Genomic DNA, 12,311 nt, shown 5'->3' with positions numbered 1-12,311 from the left:
ACAGAAGACATACAATTTATTCTACCTAGAAAGGTCAAAACTAGACAAGGGAATGTATAGTTAGATGAATAGAACCTTGAATCTTTTTTTTTTGGTATTATTAATGTACAACTACAAGAGCAACATTATGGTTACTAGACTCCCCCTATTATCAAGTCCCCACCATATACCCCATTACAGTCATTGTCCATCAGAGTAGTAAGATGCTATAGAATCACTACTTATCCTCTCTGTGAATACTTCCTTCCCTGGGCCCCCCTGGCCCACATTATGTGTGTTAATTGAATGTCCCTTTTCCCCCTTATCCCTCCCTTCCCACCACCCTCCCCAGTCCCTTTCCCTTTGGTAACTGTTAGTCCATTCTTGGGTTCTGTGAGTCTGCTGCTGTTTTGTTCCTTCAGTTTTTCCTTTGTTCTTATACTCCACAGATGAGTGAAATCATTTGATGCTTGTCTTTCTCTGCCTGGCTTATTTCACTGAGCATAATACCCTCTAGCTCCATCCATGTTGTTGTTGCAAATGGTAGGATTTGTTTTCTTCTTATGGCTGGATAATATTCCATTGTGTATATGTACCACATCTTCTTTATCCATTCATCTATTGATGGACACTCAGGTTGCTTCATTTCTTGGCTATTGTAAACAGTGCTGTGATAAACATGGGGTGCATATGTCTTTTTCAAACTGGGCTGCTGCGTTCTTAGGGTAAATTCCTAGGAGTGGAATTCCTGGGTCAAATGGTATTCCTATTTTGAGATTTTTGGGGAACCTCCATATTGCTTTCCACAATGGTTGAACTAATTTACATTCCCACCAGCAGTGTAGGAGGGTTCCCCCTTCTCCACATCCTTGCCAACATTTGTTGTTGTTTGTCTTTTGGATGTTGGCCATCCTAACTGGTGTAAGGTGATATCTCATTGTGGTTTTAATTTGCATTTCCCTGATAATTAGGGATGCGGAGCATCTTTTCATGTGCCTGGTGGCCATCTGAATTTCTTCTTTGGAGAAGTGTCTGTTTAGATCTCTGCCCATTTTTTAATTGGCTTATTTGTTTTTTGTTTGTTGTGGTGTGTGAGCTCTTTATATAATTTGGATGTCAACCCCTTATTGGATATGTCATTTATGAATATATTCTCCCATACTGTAGGGTTTTATTCTACTGACGGTATCCTTTGCTGTACAGAAGCTTTTAGTTTGATATAGTCCCACTTGTTCATTTTTGCTTTTCTTTCCCTTGCCTGGGGAGATATGTTCATGAAAAAGTTGGTCATGTTCATGTCCAAGAGATTTTTGCCTATGTTTTTTTCTAAGAGTTTTATGGTTTCATGACTTACATTCAGGTCTTTGATATATTTTGAGTTTACTTTTGTGTATGGGGTTAGACAATGATCCAGTTTCATTCTCTTACATATAGCTGTCCAGTTTTGCCAACACCAGCTGTTGAAGAGGCTGTCATTTCCCCATTGTATATCCATGGCTCTTTTATCATATATTAATTGACCATATATGCTTGGGTTTATATCTGAGCTCACTAGTCTGTTCCATTGGTCTATGGGTCTGTTCCTGTGCCAGTACCAAATTGTCTTGATTACTGTGGCTTTGTAGTAGAGCTTGAAGTCAGGGAGCGTAATTCCCCCAGCTTTATTCTTCCTTCTCAGGATTGCTTTGGCTATTTGGGGTCTTTTGTGGTTTCATATGAATTTTAGAACTATTTGCTCTAGTTCATTGAAGAATGCTGTTGGTATTTTGATAGGGATTGCATTGAATCTGTAGATTGCTTTAGGCAGGATGACCATTTTGACAATATTAAATCTTCCTATGCATGAGCACGGGATGTATTTCCATTTATTGGTATTTTCTTTAATTTCTCTCGTGAGTGTCTTGTAGTTTTCAGAGTATAAGTCTTTCACTTCCTTAGTTAGGTTTATTCCTAGGTATTTTATTCTTTTTAATGCAATTGTGAATGGAATTGTTTTCCTGATTTCTCTTTCTGCTAGTTCATCATTGGTATATAGGAATGCCACAGATTTCTGTGTATTAATTTTGTATCCCGCAACTTTCCTGAATTCAGATATTAGATCTAATAGTTTTGGAGTGGAGTCTTTAGGGTTTTTTATGTACAATATCATGTCATCTGCAAATAGTGACAGTTTGACTTCTTCCTTGCCAATCTGGATGCCTTGTATTTCTCTGTGTTGTCTGACTGCTGTGGCTAGGACCTCTAGAACTATGTTGAATAAAAGTGTGGAGAGTGGGCATCCTTCTCTTGTTCCCAATCCTGAAGGAAAGCTTTCAGCTTCTTGCTGTTAAGTATAATGTTGGCTGTGGGTTTATCATAGATGGCCTTTATTATGTTGAGGTACTTGCCCTCTACACCCATTTTGTTGAGAGTTTTTACCATGAATGGATGTTGAATTTTGTCAAATGCTTTTTCAGCATCTATGGAGATAGATTCCTCCCTCCCTCCCTCCCTCCCCCCCCTCTCCCTCCCTTCCTTCCTTCCTTCCTTCCTTCCTTCCTTCCTTCCTTCCTTCCTTCCTTCCTTCCTTCCTTTCTTGTCCTTCCTATCTTTATGAGGCAGGATATTCCAACGGCTTTAAAGTTAACTGTATGTGGTTGGAACACCCCAGACCCACTAAGTCAACTCAACTGCATTTGGCGTTCCAGGAAAGGAACCTTACTCACTGCATCTTCTTGTACAGCACAGGAACAGTTTTGTCAGTGAGAAGAGTATCACATTATTGGGCACTGGATATTTTGGGTTAGGTGTCAGCTATTTTACACAAGTTGTCGGGAAGGCCAACCATGCCGTGCATATGGCCTTTGGAGTCCTGGGAAACTGAGTTTGGGGATGGTCCCCTCCGGCTGAGGGAAGAGCCATTGGTCTCAGCTGCCTATAGTTTAGACAACCAAAACTGAGTGCTGGTGGTCATCTCCCACAGCAGATTCCCTGCAGAGAATCTTATATTCCAAAGATTTAGGACAGTAAACAGAAACTGACTAATTTTGGGAAATTTAAATGTTCTGCTGTAAGTCAAATTTAAACTATCTAATCAAAGGTTTAAGAAAGTTAATATCTGCTAATTGCTTATCTTTCTTTTAGAAGACAGTGAAGAAACATTTCTTTGTTCCGTCCTTCCTTGGTGCTTGCCTGCCTTCTTCACCAACACATTGGAAGTTGTGGAACGCACGGATATGTACTTTACAATGGAATTATATATAACGGCATAACAGTCCAAGCACAAACCACGGAACCCTTGCTCTGCTTGTGTTTCAGAGTAAACTCCTCATGTAAGTGCTTTTTGAGATTTGTTCTATGCACCTTCTCATTCACCCTACAGAAAATAACACTCTATTTTTTAGCTCAAGGATGATGGACAAAAGGATGGGAAGGGGAAGGAAGTAACCTGAATTCACATATACTGCATTTCTCAGTCTGAAAACATTGATTATATTGTAAAGGTCTAGATGAAAGCATGAGGTAATATTCAGCTGAAACCAACTAAATTATAAACTCTCCTAAGTTAGCTTGAAAACTCATCTTGTGCTATAGAGACCCTAATTTCTCTATTGCATAGTGGATTGAGAATAGGTGGTTATTCATAACTTTGCTCAAATGCCCTTGGGTAACAGAGACAGGTAAAACCAAAGCAACATGGCACCCTCGGAAGGTGCTGAGTTGAGTATTAGATGTGAGCGAGACCTTCCAAGGCCATGATTGGATACTAGGAGTTGTTCCTCAGTACACTGGCTTTTATTTCCCAGGTAGAATAAAGTTTTATAGTGTGACCTCAGTACAATATAAAAGTCATCCTAATTAAAGAGAATTTCTAACAATCAAATCCTAGGACAAGTCTCTGGGTTTGATATTCCCTAAGGAGCTGAGCCACATTCAATTTATGCTGCCAAATATTTTCTAGGTTGAATTGCTCTGGGGCTCATTATCAATGGGTTTTCATCTATTCTTTTGGAATCAATGATTTCCTTTGTTGGATTCAGACTGTCTTTGTATTCTCTTGACACTCACAACAAAAGATGCCTGATTTAGAAAGGCTGTTGGCTAGGAAAATCCAACATCAGGTGAGTTATTCTGTCTGCCAGCCACCTCTGTTCTTCACCTTTGTGTGCATTGTGCTCTCTCCAGTGGGGTTACCTCATTCTGTGTTGGGCTCAATTTCCATTTGTATAGTAAACATTTGCTTCTATCCTCAGCAGTTTCTCAATGTTTCTTTGTATACACACTTCGTTTTCTGGTTCTACCCACAACCAGCTTTATCCAACTTCTCATTTAGGACTTTTAAATCATCAAGGTGAAAAGCAAGAGTAATGAATTTCAGAATGAAAACCTTATTTCTGTTACCACCAAATTCCTTGCCAAGTATTTTCCAAACCACTTAGGTGTAACAATTGCTCATTTTTATTACTCAGTTGTGCTATTCTACTTTTTTCAGTAACTGTGCATCAGATATATATATGTGCCATATATTTTTATATCTTTTACCTTACTTTTATTATGTCAATTACTGAAAGGTCATTTAAATTTTTAGCTAAACCAACCTGTCTGAAAGGCATATATATACTTAAAGTTTGTTCAAAATAGAGAGGTTTGTTCTTTTCTTTTTAAATGGAGGGCAAGGAATTACAGTAGCCAATGGGTTTTTCTTTAATTTTAGAAGTGGAGAAAATTATGTATATGTTAACCGAGTAGTAGGAGAGTCACACATTTGTAAGGTTAAAATAGTTAAGTTGGCAGACATCTATGGTGCTATTTATAGTCTTTATTATTGAATGTATCTGATAGTAACTGTGTTAAATTTAAGATGTTAAATCCAGAAGACTTCTTTAAATTGTGGGCTTGATCTATTTTTATTGGATATCACATAAAAGAAAGCTGACTTAACAAGCACAGATGAAATTTTAAAAAAATATTCTGAATTATCTGGGTGGCTCTAGTCTACAGCATTTAAGAGACACCACGAATGGAAAAGTGTGGATAAACTCTGGTTAGGGATGTAACTAGTGTTTATACCTCTACTCTCTCACATCCTATCTCTGAGCTTTTTAGTTAATTCTTCAACTTCTTTAAGCCTGTTTTCTCTCATTAGTAAAATGAGGATGATAATTGTATTTACTTTAGAAAGTTCTTATGAAAATCAACATGTAAAGTGTTTAACACATTGCCTAGCATATACTAACTACCTGAAAATGATAGTTATTTCTCCATATAGGCAGAATCAGAATTATTTCATAGCACAACTTTCCACAAATGAAATTAATTCAGGACTTTAGGGAAACATTCTGTAAGTAAGTTATTACTAATCAAAGGAGACACACAAGGGTGGTTCTTTAAGATGTTTCTATTTATTAAGTTATCTAGCAAAACATTTTTTAGAGATGGTCAGCTTAGCTGGTACCATCTACTCCAAACACTTTTATTTTAAGGACTTGGTTAACACTTTTATGTTAACATGATGCAGAACATGAAAACTTCAACCAATCATTGGCTCAAAATGATTCAAAGCTCTTGTCTAGAAATAATGCTGAAATATTGACCAATTTTCATAGGTGCAGGCATCACTGTCTCTTTTGACAGTTGATTTAAAGTCTTTGCCTGGTATGTCCAATGTCTGGGCTTCCTCAGAGATTGTTTCTATTCCTTTAGCTTTTTTCCTTTGAATGGGCTATACTTTCTTATTCCTTTGTATGCTGTGCAATTTTTTTTTTTGGTCAGAAACTAGTTAATTGAATATTATAACTTTGGAAATAAGGTTTTTCTCCTTCCTTAAGGTTTGCTATTTTTGATTGTTGAAGATTTCAATCATCTGTTTAACTAGTTTTCCAAACTATTTTTGCAATAACTGTATTCTTTGTCTTGTGTACTCACTGACGTCTCTGTTCCTTTGGCTGTATTTAGCTAGTTTTATGATAGAGATTTTCTTGAACATCAGGGACTAAAACAAACACCTGTCCCAGTCTTTACAGACTTGCTGTGTGCTGTGCACCTTTTCAACACTTAGTTGGTCATTTACAACTTTGTCTTAGCTTCTACTTCATGCTTCTACTGGGCCTAGAGATCAGCCAAAAGTGAAAGCTTAGGGTCCTTTCAGATGTTGTATGAGCATGTGATCTGCCATGAGCATAAGCATGACTTTCTAAATTCCTGATTATACACAGGTGCTTTTAGAAGTGCCAATTTCTCAAAAAAATACCATCCACATTCTTTCTTCCTAGGCTTTAGGCTATATATTGTATGTCTCAGCTGTAGCCTTTTATCTCAGGTGACTGTGGATTTTCATTCATTTTACAATGTTTCAATAAATATTAGCTGTTCACAGCTTATTCTGCACCACCAAACATGCATCCCTGAATTTCACAAACAAGAAAGCAATCACACATGGAGTTTAATAAATTTATATTGATTTATTTTTTACGTTTTTGAGTTTTTTGTTTTTCCCCAATGAGATTTAGCCTACTAGCTAGTTTGTTTCTCAACAATATTACATTTTCTGTGCTTCAGAGTCCCTGAAACCCCTGAGGGAGTTTCCATCCAAGTTTGTCTCATGACTAAGGGCCTGCCATGGTTTTCTAGATAGCCATGAGCAAAGAGCTATGAGTTTTTGTGCAATGGTAGATAGAGGCTGGAGAATATTACCTCACCTCCTCCTCACGCCCTTCCTTTGGGTGGTGTTTTCTGTTGGGTTTTTACTTTTAAAGCTTGCTTCTTATATAAAATTTGTCCATGTGGCATACCTGCTTGTCTAGTTTTTTTCTTTATTTTTGTTTGTGAGCCACTTAAATTTTTCTTTATTTGTAGGAGGCTGCCAAGAAGTTGTTTTTGTTTCAAAACTGAAATTTCAAGAGTACATGGTTAGTAAAGCATTAAGTAATCTTTAAGGTCAAGAACAAGAAGAACAACAAAATGTGGACAATAATCAGAGATTTTACTTAGCTCATTCCCCACAGATTCCTCCATAAATTTTTATCAGTTTGTAAGATGTTACATTAGGAGGTAGATTCTGAAGGAGCCTGCTTTAATGGAATCCTCATAGCTACATCTCACTCTATTCTAGGTATAGGAGTTTGATGAATCTAGTAATAGCAACACTACCTATTTTTATAGCATTTAACAGAGGTTCAAGTGCCTTCACAGATGTTTCTTCATTTGATCCTAGTAACCAGCAGGCAGATAAGCCTTATTATCACTTTTGCCAAATGCCCTTTTTTTCTTTGAATATATTTTCAGTGAAGAAACCAGTTTTCCTTCAATGGGCAGTGCCACTGCCACAAACATCTATCCAGGTCTTTTTCTTTTCTGCAGTTGACTTTCCCTGACTTTGCCAGCCAGCTCTGCTCAATGAGCATTTCTCTCAAGGGGCCAGTGGTTCTTAACACTGACTACGTGTTAGAATTTCTTGAAGAGTCTCTTTATAAAACCACTTTGTGTCTGGTTGCCCTTTAGACCAGTTGCATCAGAACTGGGGGAAAATGGGAAATTCCCAAGCAGCAGTAGTTGTTTTTTTTGTTTTTTTGTGTAATTTTAACAGGCAGTGATGTTTGAGAACTACTGTTATGGATTCTTAGAGCTGTTGTAACCAGAGATGGAAAGCAATTTAATTTCAGTTTTCTAAATATGAAACTTTTATATACTAATTATCATTACCTTCAGTGGCTTTTCTTTTAAAATAAGTTATTTCATATTTCCCTTTGTTCATATAACAATAAAGTTTATTTATATAGTTTTATAATTATTTTCATGTATGTTATTTCTCAATTAAGAGTCTATTTTAGACATATTATTAGTATCCCATTTTATAGGAAGAGAGGGCCACAGAGGCTAGGTTTCTGCCTACAGATGATGAAGTTTGTAAGAAGCATGGTTGTGTGTGTGTGTGTGTGTGCTTGCACACACACGTGCATGTGCACAGTGGGGTGAGAGGGGAAGAGAGTACCATTCCGGTTTTCTGACCCCTAATTTGATTAATTTTCCTTCCCCTTGCCATTCATAGTGTGGTTTGTGAGTCCACAGGACCTGTGTCATCACCCATAAGCTTGTTAAAAATGCAGAATCCCAGGCCCCACCCCAGACCAACCAAATTAGAAGCTGAATTTTAACAAGTTCTCTGGGTGATTCAGATTCTCATTAAGATTTGAAAAGCTCTTTTTTCTACCATACTACCTGTATTTTCAGTCCTATATTTTGTGCTATTTTCTTATGAATATGTTGTATATATTAATGTTGCGAGGGATCATTTTTCAGAGTTCTTGCCTATACTTTCCACTGTGAAGTTTATTTTCCAGTGTTTTCACTATGACTCAAGGCATTTTTCTTTTAGCTCTCCTACTACCCTGGAAATGAATCTCTCATCATTTCTGCTGCTTTGAATTTTGCTGGTTCAAGAGCTTTGGGACCCTGGGAGAGTTGATGCTGCTTTTCACTGTCATAACTTTCCTCCTTTTTCTGAGCCAGAGGGTTTAACCTAGGAAAATGCCAGTCAGACTCCTATTAAAATTTAGGTTCTCAGTGGATCTTGCTGAACTCTTGTTCCTTATTATCATCACTTACAGTCCTTAAGAGGACTTCAGGGATCTCATGCTGTAACATCTTTCCTAATAGATATTCTCTCTACAAACTTGAGTTGAAAAGGTTCCTAGTGATATGCATTTCACTTTACTGAGCTCTCCATTTCTCTCTCCTTCCCAATGAGTTCTGAACCTAGAAAAATCTAAGAGAAGACAGAAGGAACTATTGTGGATGCTGCAGTTTCCAGACTGAGGCTCTTCTATGGCTACCAAAATAAGCAAACAGGTTGTTTTCTGCATCCAAGGCTATACTGAAGCCTTGCAGCAGCATGGGAAGCAGTCCTAACAGCTTGTCTCAGGATCCATTGCACAGTTTCTGCAACAAACCAACCACTCTGGGCTTCAATTGCTTTACTGTCTCTTTGCATATGTCTACATCCTTGTTTTCCCTAGACTCAGAAACATTAATGACATTGTGCTCCTTTTGGGGGAGAAAATTCACAGAGCCCCCTCTATGATTCTAGTTAATTTGTGGCTTCCCTTGGGAGAGATCATGTGCATGTCAACGTATGCTTGGTATGTAAATGCAGTTAGGAGTATAACTAGATTCATGGAAGAAACATACAAGTATGTATCACATATTAAAATATAAAAACAAAACAAAACAAAGCACAAACTGGCTTTTATTTAAATCCCTATAGCTTTTTCCCTACAGCTCTCATGGAGCATTTATATTTTGACTTGTACTACAGTACATATTTATTCTCTATACTGGATCATAAGCAGCTCGAAGCATCATTCCCATCTATGTTTTCTCTGAAGTGCCTAGCTCAGTGCTTTTCTCTAGCATAAATCATCATTGGAGTCAATGCATATGTCAAATTAAATAATGGGGAAAGAAGAAATAGGAGTCAGGACATTTGGGTTCTATTCCCATTTCAGGTACTGAGGAGAAAGACAAATTGGGGAGAGCAATAAACACCCCTGGGTTTTGTTTCTCATCTACAATGTGGACATAAGCAGGAACAATTTCAGATCCTTTTGAGTGCTACGGTTTTAGCATTCTGAGTTGGACATGTGTTAGACAGCCAAGTAGGAAAGCCCAGCTGGACTCTCAGGTGAGGTAACATGGTTAGAGATATGTTTTGGGGAGTTGCTAGCATATGGGTCTTAAACCATAAGAGAGGATGAGATCTTACAGAAAGTGTGTAGGGTAAGAAATGGTTTAAGGTGGGACTCTGCCAAACAACCTGCAAGGAAAACTTGATGGAAAGAAGGCTGTGGTGACTGCTGGTAGGCAATGTTGCTGGGTGGAAGGAAGGTCACCATGGAGTGTGGTCATAGAAGTGCTCCCTCCCCTCCCAAGGCAGCTTGCAGGTTTTGTGGTTGTAATTTGGCTGGGTAGGTGTGTCTGCGGGTGGAACAATTCAATTTTGCCTTCTTGGCATTCATGGACTCTCAGCCTCCCTGTCTTCTCCAGCTCTTCTGGTGTTCAGGAGACTAAATGCGGTGTGGGTACTCATTTCCTTGTTCATGTGTATTCATTTTTACATATTGAACTTTCACAAATTGTACTGTTTTTGAAAATAGGGAGTAAGTATTAAAATCTTCCCTTTGCAAATGTATAGCATAAAGCCCATGGTATATGAGGACCTTTACTGAGTGGGTCTCTGCATTCAGCCTTTTTCAGGCTCATTCCAGATATCTTACTTGGTCAATGCCAAATAACTGTTGCTTCACAAATAGACCACATGCTTCTTTCTCCCTATGGTGGGTGCCTTTGATCGTTTTGTCAGATCTCTACCTATCGTGGCTTGCTCATGTTTTTTTCTTGGCAAATGTCTGTTCAGTGTTTAAAACATAGCTGAAGCATTTCCCTTCGGAGTTAACCTTTCTGGATTATTTTGTGGCTTTCGTATATTTGCCTCAGTAGCACTTTGCACATGTTGCCATTTTCATTTTTGTCTCATCACATTATTTGTTGCATACACTAGGCTGAGTCCTTGATGGCTTAATTGTCACAAGGTCACGGGTCAAATTTGAACTGGAATTTTGAGGTAAAGGCTAAGATTCGTAAATCTTGTTCTTTTTGATCAACTGAGTCCACGCACATTGTGGGCTCCTCCCATATTCCTGGCACTGTGAATGTGTTGTGCTAGGAATGGATAGGTCTGCATCCAGGTAACCTGGTAAAGTTACGCGTTCCTCATCCACAGCCATCATCCAAAGTTATGCATAAGAGGGGTATCTCTGACATGCTTGCTGCATTTATTTCTAAAGTTCTAATGTTGAATAATCAACAATATCCTGGGTGATACTGTTGGAACATTTTTCAGCTCTGTGAAGGGGTTGCCTTCACTACTTCCCTGTAAGCAGCTCGAAATGGTGAAGAGTTCTACACGATGTTTCTTTATGGGATTGAGTTGCTTTCAATCCCATAATTAGGTGATAATACATAGCATCATCACACAACAAAACTTTTAAAATGAATGAGTGATGAACTTTTTTTTTTACAAACCTGTATTTTCAACAAAAAGTGAATCTTTTTAAAAAGGGCTTAACCAAGTAACTTAAGGCAGGTATAAGAAAATGAAAGTAGTAAGGACTAAAATGACAGATTTTGTACAAGATTATTTTATCCATGAGAATTTAAGGTAACTTTCTGCTTCATTTCAATACCATTGACTTATCCCAAATATTATTTGAAGAAGCTATCTGCAACAGCTTCCTAAGCAGGTTGGGGATGAATGCCTTTGACTTCCTTTCAATAGCTGCCTCCGTTTCCCTGTCATAGCTGCCACCAATAGTCTGGTTTTCTCTATTAACCTAAATCAAAACTACAGGCAGCATTTCCTCCAACTTTTCTATTTCTGCTGACTTCATTTGTTGTCAAAATACCCAGCTTTCTCTGAAGCTTAGATTACTATTTACTGGTGGACCTAAATAAGCCATACTGTAATTTCATCCAACCTGAGTTCTAGGTCTCTCAATTTCTTCTAATTCCAGGAGAGGATTTTTTTCCATTGCCTTTTCAATACCTTATTATCTCTCAGGGAGTTTAAAATCCTTGTACCTTTTCCTTCAACCAAGATAAAGATGAAGAAAAATATGGCACTAACTATACTGTATTGGAATTAATACATTTACACATGCCTAGTCCCAGAGTATAAATGTTTTCTTTTTCACATTTTTATCTGCTGTGTCTGCCAGGGTACTTGGCACATGGCTGATGTGCTAAAATATCTGCTGCTCTAAGTCAGCCCGGGTTACCCTGTGGTTTTCCTTTGCTGTGCAGAAAGGAAATTCTCAGCTGTCTGCTTCCCCAACTTTTCTTTCTTTTGCTTTTTATCCTTCCTGATCAATATTGTGGACAATAATTTACATTAAATTCATTAATTCCCATAGGAAGCTTATTACAGAGGATCAGATACATTTGCATTTGAGACAATTTTCTTAACAAAAGAATCTCAGGAAGGAAACATACCAGCCTATAGTGGATCCTAATTTCTAAGGGCATTTAAGAAGACCTTAACACACTATGAGCTTCCTAAGTAGAAATGCAGTGGTCAAGCCCTCCGATTCTGCAGAGCCCCGGAACATCTATGCTTAGTCAAAGATGAAACATCTTCATATGCTTTTCTTCCCAAGACTTGTTTGAAGGATCAAGTAAATGAGTGCAACACCCACACCTCTGTTACCTACGTTACCTGATCAGGTGTAATAATGTCTTTGAAGACATTTTTATTTATGGCTCTTCACACAAGCTCTGACTGACAGATGAACTGTTTTCAA

At 37.9% G+C, this 12,311-nt stretch overlaps 1 long non-coding RNA gene across 1 annotated transcript in view; it reads left to right on the top strand.

The window, feature by feature from the left end:
- LOC118935412 (uncharacterized) overlaps positions 1-12,311 on the top strand; it is a 177,934-nt gene that overhangs the window by 150,783 nt on the left and 14,840 nt on the right. Inside the window, exon 2 of the long non-coding RNA XR_005033807.2 lies at positions 3,103-3,290. This is a non-coding gene — a long non-coding RNA (uncharacterized LOC118935412). The remainder of the gene's footprint in view (positions 1-3,102; positions 3,291-12,311) is intronic.

Source organism: Manis pentadactyla, chromosome 2 (genome assembly GCF_030020395.1).
Source record: "Manis pentadactyla isolate mManPen7 chromosome 2, mManPen7.hap1, whole genome shotgun sequence".
Lineage (NCBI taxonomy): Eukaryota > Metazoa > Chordata > Mammalia > Pholidota > Manidae > Manis > Manis pentadactyla.
Note: the sequence above shows the minus strand (reverse complement) of the source record. Positions and strands in the feature narration are given on the sequence as shown.